This window comes from Mirounga leonina, unplaced genomic scaffold (assembly GCF_011800145.1).
Source record: "Mirounga leonina isolate KUSES-001 unplaced genomic scaffold, KU_Mleo_1.0 Mir_174, whole genome shotgun sequence".
NCBI lineage: Eukaryota > Metazoa > Chordata > Mammalia > Carnivora > Phocidae > Mirounga > Mirounga leonina.
Window position 1 is genome coordinate 76,369,157 of NW_023270451.1, and position 9,179 is coordinate 76,378,335.

Below are 9,179 nucleotides of genomic sequence, written 5' to 3' on the forward strand. Positions count from 1 at the left end.
GTGGGGACATATCCATACATGAAAATCCATTTAAAAAAGGTGTGAAATGATAAGCACCAAAGTGATAATAATAGTGGATTCTGCTGTAGATTGTTTGGGGGGTGGGCAGGGGAGATAGTCTTGGAGACTTTAATCTTATCCATAATGTTTCCACTCTCTAGAAAGAGAATGTATTTATATATATTCTTAAATAAAAATCCATTTTTATTTTATTTATTTTTTTAAAGATTTTATTTATTTATTTGAGAGGGAGAGACTGAGAGAGAGAGCACATGAGAGGGGGGAGGGTCGGGAGGGTCTGAACGGGAGAAGCAGACTCCCTGCCGAGCAGGGAGCCCGATGCAGGACTCGATCCTGGGACTCCAGGATCATGACCTGAGCCGAAGGCAGTCGCTTAACCAACTGAGCCACCCAGGCGCCCAATAAAAATCCATTTTTAAAAAGATGGCATGTTGTAAGATTTTTTTTTAGAGCTGATAAAGATTACTATAAAAATTAAAATAATTCGGGGCTCCTGGGTGGCTCAGTTGGTTAAAGCGACTGCCTTCGGCTCAGGTCATGATCCTGGAGTCCCTGGATGGAGTCCCACATCGGGCTCCCTGCTCGGCGGGGAGTCTGCCTCTCCCTCTGACCCTCCCCACTCTCATGTGCTCTCTCTCGTTCTCTCTCTCTCAAATAAATAAATAAAATCTTTAAAAAAAATTAAAATAATTCACAGGTATATAAAGTATAAAATATAAAGGCAAGGTCTCTACCCTCCTTTTGACTTCTCAGAGGTGGCTGCTGTCCTGAGAGTGGTGTAGTACAGGGTTCTTGTCCATTTCCTGTGACTTGGAGCTAAGAGAGGAGCACCCTGACTTGCTTTCCTGCTTACATATCTTCTCCTGGGATGATGATTATCAAACAGTTTATAACATCAAGGATCTCTAACCTTCCAGATGTTTGGGCCCAGAGAGGGTCAGTGAGGAAAACACAATGGGCTTAACATTTAGACTCGCTCCCATGACCTTGTGGGGGATACCCCGAGGCCTGGCTCCCCAGGCCACAGCCCACCGAACTGGGCTGTGCTCCTGACTCAGGGGCACCCAAGGGCATCTAAATTCCATCTTGAATATTGCCAACCGCGGTTGGCACTGGTATCAACCAGGGCCAGAAATGGAGCCAACACGGACAGCAAGAAGCGGGAGCAGAAGCTACAGTGGACTCAAAATGTGGCCCTGGCCAGTCCTTCCAACCTGCTTTCTGGATTCTGTCCACAGTTGTGTGCAGTCCCACTTTGATTTCACACACACTTCCTGAGCAGAGTCCCTAGCCTGTGGGTACACGGCTTTGGCACATTCTGGGGAGCTGGCACCCTGATGATCTCCTGCCCTTTAATCGCTCCCTTCCTACTGGCTCTTTCCCACCATCAGTAAACATGAGCACCTTGTAAATGCCCCTCGGCATCTCCTCTTCTAGCTAACACTGGTTTCTTCCTTGCATGACCAACCTACTTGAACGCTCACTTTCTCCATCCACTGCATCATATCCTAAGCCCTCCTTACGCCACTGCAGTGTTTCTCGCCCCGGCTAGTCTGTGGACATTTTCCCTGTCGAGGACACCACACATCACCAAAGCCGGCAGATTTCTTCAGTGCTTGCTCTGTGGCTCTCCTCACACTGTGCTTTGCTGGTTTTCCGTCTGCTCCCAAAGGCTTCTCACTCTCCATTAGGTCACTGACTCTCCAGCTGTCCTTCCAGCCCAGATCTTTCTCTGGACCTGGACCATAATAACAGTTACGCTAAGGGGTTGAATTTTGTCTCTCCACCCTGCCCTGACCCAAATTCATATGTTCAAGTCTTAATCCCCCAAGCCTCAGAAAGTGACCTTGCTTGGAATTAGGGCGGTGACTGTGATGAGGTCATCCCAGAGTAGCCTGGTTCCGTCATCCAACACGACTGGTGTCCTTATAAAAAGGGGATATTTGGACACAAACACACACACAGGGAGAACACTGTGTGAACGTGAAGGCGGAGATCAGGCTGATGGGTCTACCAGCCAGGGAAGGCCAAAGATTGCTGGCAAACCACCAAAGACAGCAGACAGGCCCAGGGCAGATTCTTTTCCCACAGACCTCAGAAGGAACCATCCCTGCCGATGCCTTGACCTTGGACTTCCTGCCTGCAGAGCCGGGAGATAATACATTTCTGTTGTTTAAGGGGCTCACTGTGTGTTACCTTGTCACCGCAGGTTGCCACGGCAAACGAGTCACAGGTCGAAATGGCTGCCTGCCCTGGCAACGGCTCTCTGGACGGATGCAGGTGGTCTCTGTGTCCCCCCGCTCTGCACACCCCCACCCGTCATCGTGGCGGACACAGCTGGCCCAATCAGATTCTCCCTCACAGGAATTTTGGCACTTGATCTGAGAACCCCAGGGCGGGGAGGTGTCACAACTCCAGCAGGGCAGCTCCCTGGGGAGAAGACCCACAAACCCTTCTTCGGGTCCCTGGCGTTTCCCTGGTTCCAGCCCTTCCTGAAGCTTCCTTGTCCATGTGTGTGGATTTCATGAGACCCCGCAGTATCTCTCCCCTACCTCCCTTTTTTACCTCAAGTTAAGATATCATTTTCCACTCTGACTGCAAGTGGCAGAAAACCCAAATTCAACCACCGGCTGCCTTGGGCTCCATGGGGTTCCCTCAGGCGAGGGCCGGGCTCTGGAGCCATCTCCGTTGTGCCTTCCATGGTGAGCCTTGGGGGCTCTGTGGTCAGAAGGCCACTGACACTCGTGTGGTGGGAGACCCTAAGGCAGGTGAGTTCTCCAGCTGTTTCAAGGGGGTTCAGATCCTGGCTGCCCCCAGAGAAGAACCACTACCTGCTGTCACCCTTCCCTCCATCCTTCTCTCCCACTTTAAAATCCTTTTTTTTTTCTGCTTACAACAGCCATACATGCTTGTGATACAGAACTTAAATACTACAGAAATGCACGCCATAGAAAGTGATTTCATGGGGCGCCTAGGTGGTTCAGATGGTTAAGCGTCTGCCTTCCGCTCAGGTCATGATCCCAGGGTCCTGGGATCGAGCCCCACTTTGGGCTCCTGGCTCAGAGGGGAGCCTGCTTCTCCCTCTCCCTCTGCCTCTCCCCCTGCTCATGCTCTCTCTCTCTCTCTCTTGCATCTCTCTGTCTCAAATGAATAAATAAAATCTTAAAAAAAAAAAAGTGATTTCATGCCTCCAGATATCCCCGTTATTAACATTTCAATATAGAGTCTTCTGGACTTTTTTCTATGCCTATCTTACCTACGTTATTATATGTACATATATTTTATTTCTAAAACTTTACTCATATTAAATCCATACCCATACATCATTTATGTAAGTAGTCTCCTGCTGGCCGACATTCGGGCAGTCAGTCCTGTTTCCACAAAATCACTGCAAAAGCCACAGTTATAATTCAGTGCCATCCTTGTGCCTTGTTTTTCAAAAATCCAACTGATGACATCTTCAGAATAGCTTCATCAAAATGGAACTGCTGAGCCAAAGCATGGTCACAATTTCACATGTGATGGACAGTGTCAAAATTCCCCAAATTCTCCGCGAGAAGCTGAAGGAACCACGGATGAGGGGCTGTTCCCCACAGCCCCCTCAGCACTGGATGTTATCAATTTTCTTAGTCTTTACCAATTTGATGGGTGAAAATACAAAATTTCAACTTGCATTTCTTCAGTTATGAATGAAGTCGAACACACCTCCATTTGTGAATTGTGTTACCGGGAAGTGTCTTTACCAGTCTCAGGGGCTGTGTAAAGGGCTGCCTCTGGGGCCAGTTCCAGATCCTGGGCTGCTTCCAGAAAGTGGCTCAGCAGGCACCCTTGTCCCTTCTTCCTGCCCCCACACCATGGAGTTCACTGGTCCAGGGAGAGTGATGGTATCTGACTTGTCTGAACAGACCCAAGAGTTACAAAAGCATAAACTAAATCATGGCTGGTTTCTCCCAGGGAGGAAGCCAACATCCCTACCCCCCACCCCGCACCCCCCACCCCCCAGGCTCTTGGCTGATGTCCCCTCTGGCATCCTGAGCCCTTCTAGGGCTCCTGGACACACAGATGGGAGGAGGAGGTGTAGTTTCTGCATGGCCGGCTCCCTGGCCCGGTCCATCCTCGGCTCACATTCCACCTGCTCAGAGGCTCAGAGGCTCAGAGGAACTCCCACCCCCCCCAGGTCCCCTGTCCCTCACCTGGGGACGGTCTTCAGAGCACTTCAGCACTCTCTTTGGTTAACAAGTTCATATACTTGTTTTATTGTTTAATGTTTGTCTCTGGCCTTCTAGAAATCATTGCTGTGTTCCCAGAACAGTATCTGGCATGTTCAGCTGATGTCGCCCCCAGTGGCTTAGTGAATATTTATAAAATAAAGACTGCTAAACGGGCATTGTGTAGGGGGGTTGGCATATCTTGCTCATTTATTCTTGTTCTCCCCCATTTTTGACACATTTTCAACATTAAGAAAAAATGGAAAGAATCAGCAGTGAACACTTGAATCCTTCCCTCCTAGCTTCAGCAGTTAGCATTTCACCATTTTGTTTGCCTGTCTCCACACAAACACACTTTTGGTTGCTGAACCATGTCAGCGTGCTGCAGACCTTAGGAAACTTCGCCCTCAAATACTGCAGCGCGCATTTCCTAAGAAATCATGTTGTCCTAAATAAGTACAATACCATTCCCAAACCAGCAACTGAGGAATTACTCCATACCAGACGATACTAAAGAGATCCTGTTTAAATGTCCCCAATTTTTTTCAAACCAGGCCTCAATCAAGTTCGTATGTGGCATCCGGCTGTTGCGTCTGTTTACTTTGTCATAACTGGGAGGAAGGCACCAGAATTCCTACTGCAGGGGTGAGGAAATGGAGTCAGAGAGCCCAGGATCCCATGACTCCTGAGTGGGAAGGCCAGGATGCCGTCACGCATCTCTGACCCCCAAACTCCTCTTCTCTCCCCCTTTCCTGCTTCTGGCTCCCCTAGTCCCTCCCTCTTGGTGCCCCGGAGGCTTCACTCCCAGTCTCTAGCTGATCTGGTCCATGCGAGTCATGAACTGGGCTGAGGTCGAGGTGCTGACCCAGTTATTCAGCAGGCTAGGCCTAGCTTTCAAGTTCCTCCAGCTACACACTCACTCCGCACCCCCTGGCCTTGTCTCTGTTGCTCTCTGAGACCTCAGCCAACCACTGGGAGTGACAGGCAGTCCTGTTCCTACCTCATTCAGTGGACGATCCACCTTCAGTAGCCTGGGCAGGGTAGAGACTCACATGGCTCCCGTGCAGGAACTAAAGGTGTGTGGGTGTGTGGGTACAGATGCCACAGGGATTGAGAAGACATCCCACCCGGATGCATGCAAGCTCATCCAAGGAGACACCGAGAACAGCAGGCAAACATCTCCCTGAGTCATCAGCTGCTTGCTTTCTGCAAGTCAAAACAGAGATCCTCTCTTGCTGGGAGCTCCACCCCTAGAACTGTTTCTGTGGAGAGCAGTGCATGCATGCTGGGTCATGAGTGACGTGTGTGTGTGTGTGAATAGATAGCCCCAACTTAGTAACATCTGGGGCAGACCTAGCTCTCCTGTGGATAACGGCCCCCACCTTAGCTGATCTCTGTGCATCTGGGGCTCAGCATTTGAAACAATCTGCACAGGGGCAGGTGTAAGCCCCAGGAGACCAGGAGGAGAATGGACAAGGGAGGCAGGGGACACGAGACGCAGAGAAGCACCCACCAACCCCTCACATCACAAGAGTGTAAAAGACTCCATCAGGCTGAGGGGAGACCCCCATCACTGGAGTCTGAGAACAGTAAACGCCCAGGAGCACCTTGGTGAGGGGGGCCCCAAATTTGGCCTAGTGGGTCTCCAGCCTGCTGACTTCAGACCTCGGGAATTTTTAGCCTCTATCATTGGGCGAGCTACTTCCTTATAAGATTATGTAATAGATATCATTCCTTTTTTTTTTTTAAAGATTTTATTTATTTATTCATGAGAGACAGAGAGAGAGAGAAAGAGAGAGAGGCAGAGGGAGAAGCAGGCTCCCAAGGAGCAGGGAGCCCGATGCGGGACTCGATCCCAGGACCCTGGGATCATGACCTGAGCCGTAGGCAGACGCTTAACCATCTGAGCCACCCAGGCGCCCCTATATATTATTCCTTTTAATATATATAAGGAATTGGCTCACCCAATTAGAGAGGCTGAGAAAGTCCAAGATATCTCCTATTGATTCAGATTTCTCTGAAGAACCCTGACTAATACAGCCTTTGTGCGTGAGTGTCAGACTCCTCCTCCTGGGTGTCCTTGCAGAGCGACACCGTCCAGAGGCAGCCTCCACACCCCTCTGATCACCCCCTCATCCCCAGTGGGAGGCCCTGCGCCCTCCCTGCCCTTTGGGAGCAGCTCTCTGGCCCTGTGGGAACACCGGTCCCCACCCGGTATCCTCCATCCTTGGGCTGTTCTTTGGACTCAATCCAGAGTCCTCCTCTATCCCAAATCTCCTGTGTTATGATTATTTTATAAGCCTAGACTTTTAAAAATAAAACACTCAACTCTCCCTGGGGGACAGGAACGCTATCATTTTCAGGACAAAAAAGTCTAACTGTCCCGTGAAGAGGAAGAAGCAGAAAATCCCTCTTTTTTGGTAATGAGTCAGTAGGAGAGTAAGAGTGCTAACTGGGAATCAGACTACTCCTACCCACTGGCCTTGTTTCCTGATCGCGGTCAGGAGCAGGCGTGACGAGGTGCTCCGCTCCAGGGGGGCTCAATCCTCACTCACGTTAGAGTCTAGGTGAGTACCACCCCTGGGCTAACCGGTCCCAGTCCGAGCCGCTGGTGCGCACCCTGGTCAAGGGCCCCTCTGCTGGACCCTGTGCACGGGGCCCCAGTGGGTGACTCATTACAGAGAAGATGTGGGGCATCTTTCTGCAAGACCCTGACTACCCACTCCAGGCTGGATCGTGCAGAGCTCAGTGAGGCCAAAGACCCTCCTGATTCTGGTTCTGCCTGGATCTGAAAGATGGGTCCTCCCAGGGAAGCTGGGCTGCCTGGTGCCAGGCTAGACAGTGTGCTGGAGCCAATGGGCAGCTCTGGGCTGCTCGGGATGAAAGAGCAGACCCAAGGCCTTAGCAGCCCCACCACCAACTGGGGCTCGGTCTCCCCTGACTGTCTTGGGCCCTGAAATTGGCTTCATCAGAACTGAACTGACCTGGCTGCCTCTGCCTGCTCGAGCTGTGGGGTCACCTGCCTGAGGTGTGGGGTCACCTGCCTGAGGCGTGGGGTCACCTGGCCAAGGCGTGGGGTCACCTGCCTGAGGCACAGAGTTCCCTGCCCTCCTAGGCCCTGTTCTCAATCCTGTTCTGCATCTGTGATGGCGCCCTCTCACCTGCCTCTAACTGTGCCCTCAGCCCCCTCTGCTCACCCCAACATCAGTGGGCCTGCTTCCTGAGACCCGTCTCAGATAGGGGAAGGGCCTCGAACACTCGAGCACTTGTCCATGTGAGAGAAAGGAGGGTCCTGCGTGAACACTGTGACTCCCCAGGGACACCCTCTCCCCTCACAAGGGAATAGCCCCAGAATTCAGGGAAGCTCCACATGCTGCACCCCCACCCCCGTCATGGCCACTCCTCCCTGCCAGTCCCCATGGCAGCACACCTCACGGCCAGATCTTCCCTCAGGCTTTCATCCAAACCACACGTCCCTTTCTCTAGGGCCTCAGGAGTCTGGCCCCACCTCTCACCCACAGAGCCAGCCATGCCTCAGGGGTCCCAACGACCCAAGACTGGCATGAGCAGGGGAAGCCCACAGCCAGGACATTGCTTGACCATGGACGTTCGTGAAAACCTCTCCTGCACCTGTTGGGACCGCCCTCGAGGTGTAGACCCTTCCCATCTGACCAAAGATGGCCCAGAAAGAGCCTGAAATCCCCTCACTGCCCCAAAAGTGGAAGTTGTAAGGACCTTCTGGGGCCCAGGTTAACAAGACAGGCAATGAGCATGGCATTTGACGGAGACCAGGAGCACCGGACAATAAGACGTACGGATGCTGACTCTGCGGCATAAGGCTTGGCCGGGGAGGGGGTGGCCTCGGGCCACGCTCTTGGTGCTATTGTGCAAACGGTTTCCAAACAGCAAGAATATTTGGGCAGATGCTGTACAGTGCTGCATGGTAGTGAGCATTACATGATTGCCAGCCTGTCAAATACAAGGAGAGGGAAGGCCAGAGAGAGATGGTCAGAGCACAAGGGAAGGCGGAGATCTTCCCAGAGCACTGCACGTGTGTGTCAAAATGACCCCAGCTTTCTAGAGGACATTGAAGAGAAAATGCAAGCAAGTCGAGAAAAAGAAGCTTCTGTCCCCAAAGTAAAAGCCAGATCTGTGAGTTAGGGAAGAAGTGACATCCGAGGGGGCGGCTATTGATCTCTGGCTGTAAAGGAAATCTACTAAAGAAAATAGTTGAAACAGTTTGCTCAAACTTCCTATTTTATTTCTGTAAAAGGTGATATCCGGTTGTCCTTTTTGTGATGCAGACAGAACTCTCCCTACTGTGTACCATGAATATTATCCATTATAAATATATATAATATCCATATATATGTAATAGGGTAGAGTGGTTGGAGGAGGGCCAGACAAGTGGGAGCATGACACACAGAGAGAGAGAGAGAGAGTATTGGATGAGTTTCTGTCCTAATTATAAACATGTGAATCCTTTGGTCCAAGTAGAAGTCATCTGCCACTCAACTCTAGCTGACGTGAACAAAAACCCTCCACAGAGGCAAACTGCTGGGGGAAGGGCCTTACGTCCCTAACAATCTTGGGACCAAGTCCATGGGCTCCATCAAGGTCCCTGCTTCTCCATAAAGGACTAGACACTTCTACTAGTGGGGACCCATCAGAGACCCCAGGCCACAGGGGACCACAACATATGCCAATTCATGGCCCCAAGAACCTAGCCTGCACATTCCAAATTTTAAGTCCATATATATAACCTTGACAGGAAATTCAAGGTCCAAACCAGGAGATGGACCACTGTCAAGTTTAAAGGTCTTGCTCCCTTTGCTAATGGATCTAAATTTCGTGATGAGCTTCTACCCATTAGAAGAAAACTGAATTTACTGTTTTACTATAAAGATGTGTGAGGGGAGGAGAGTCAAGTCAGTCGTTCTCGATAGAGGT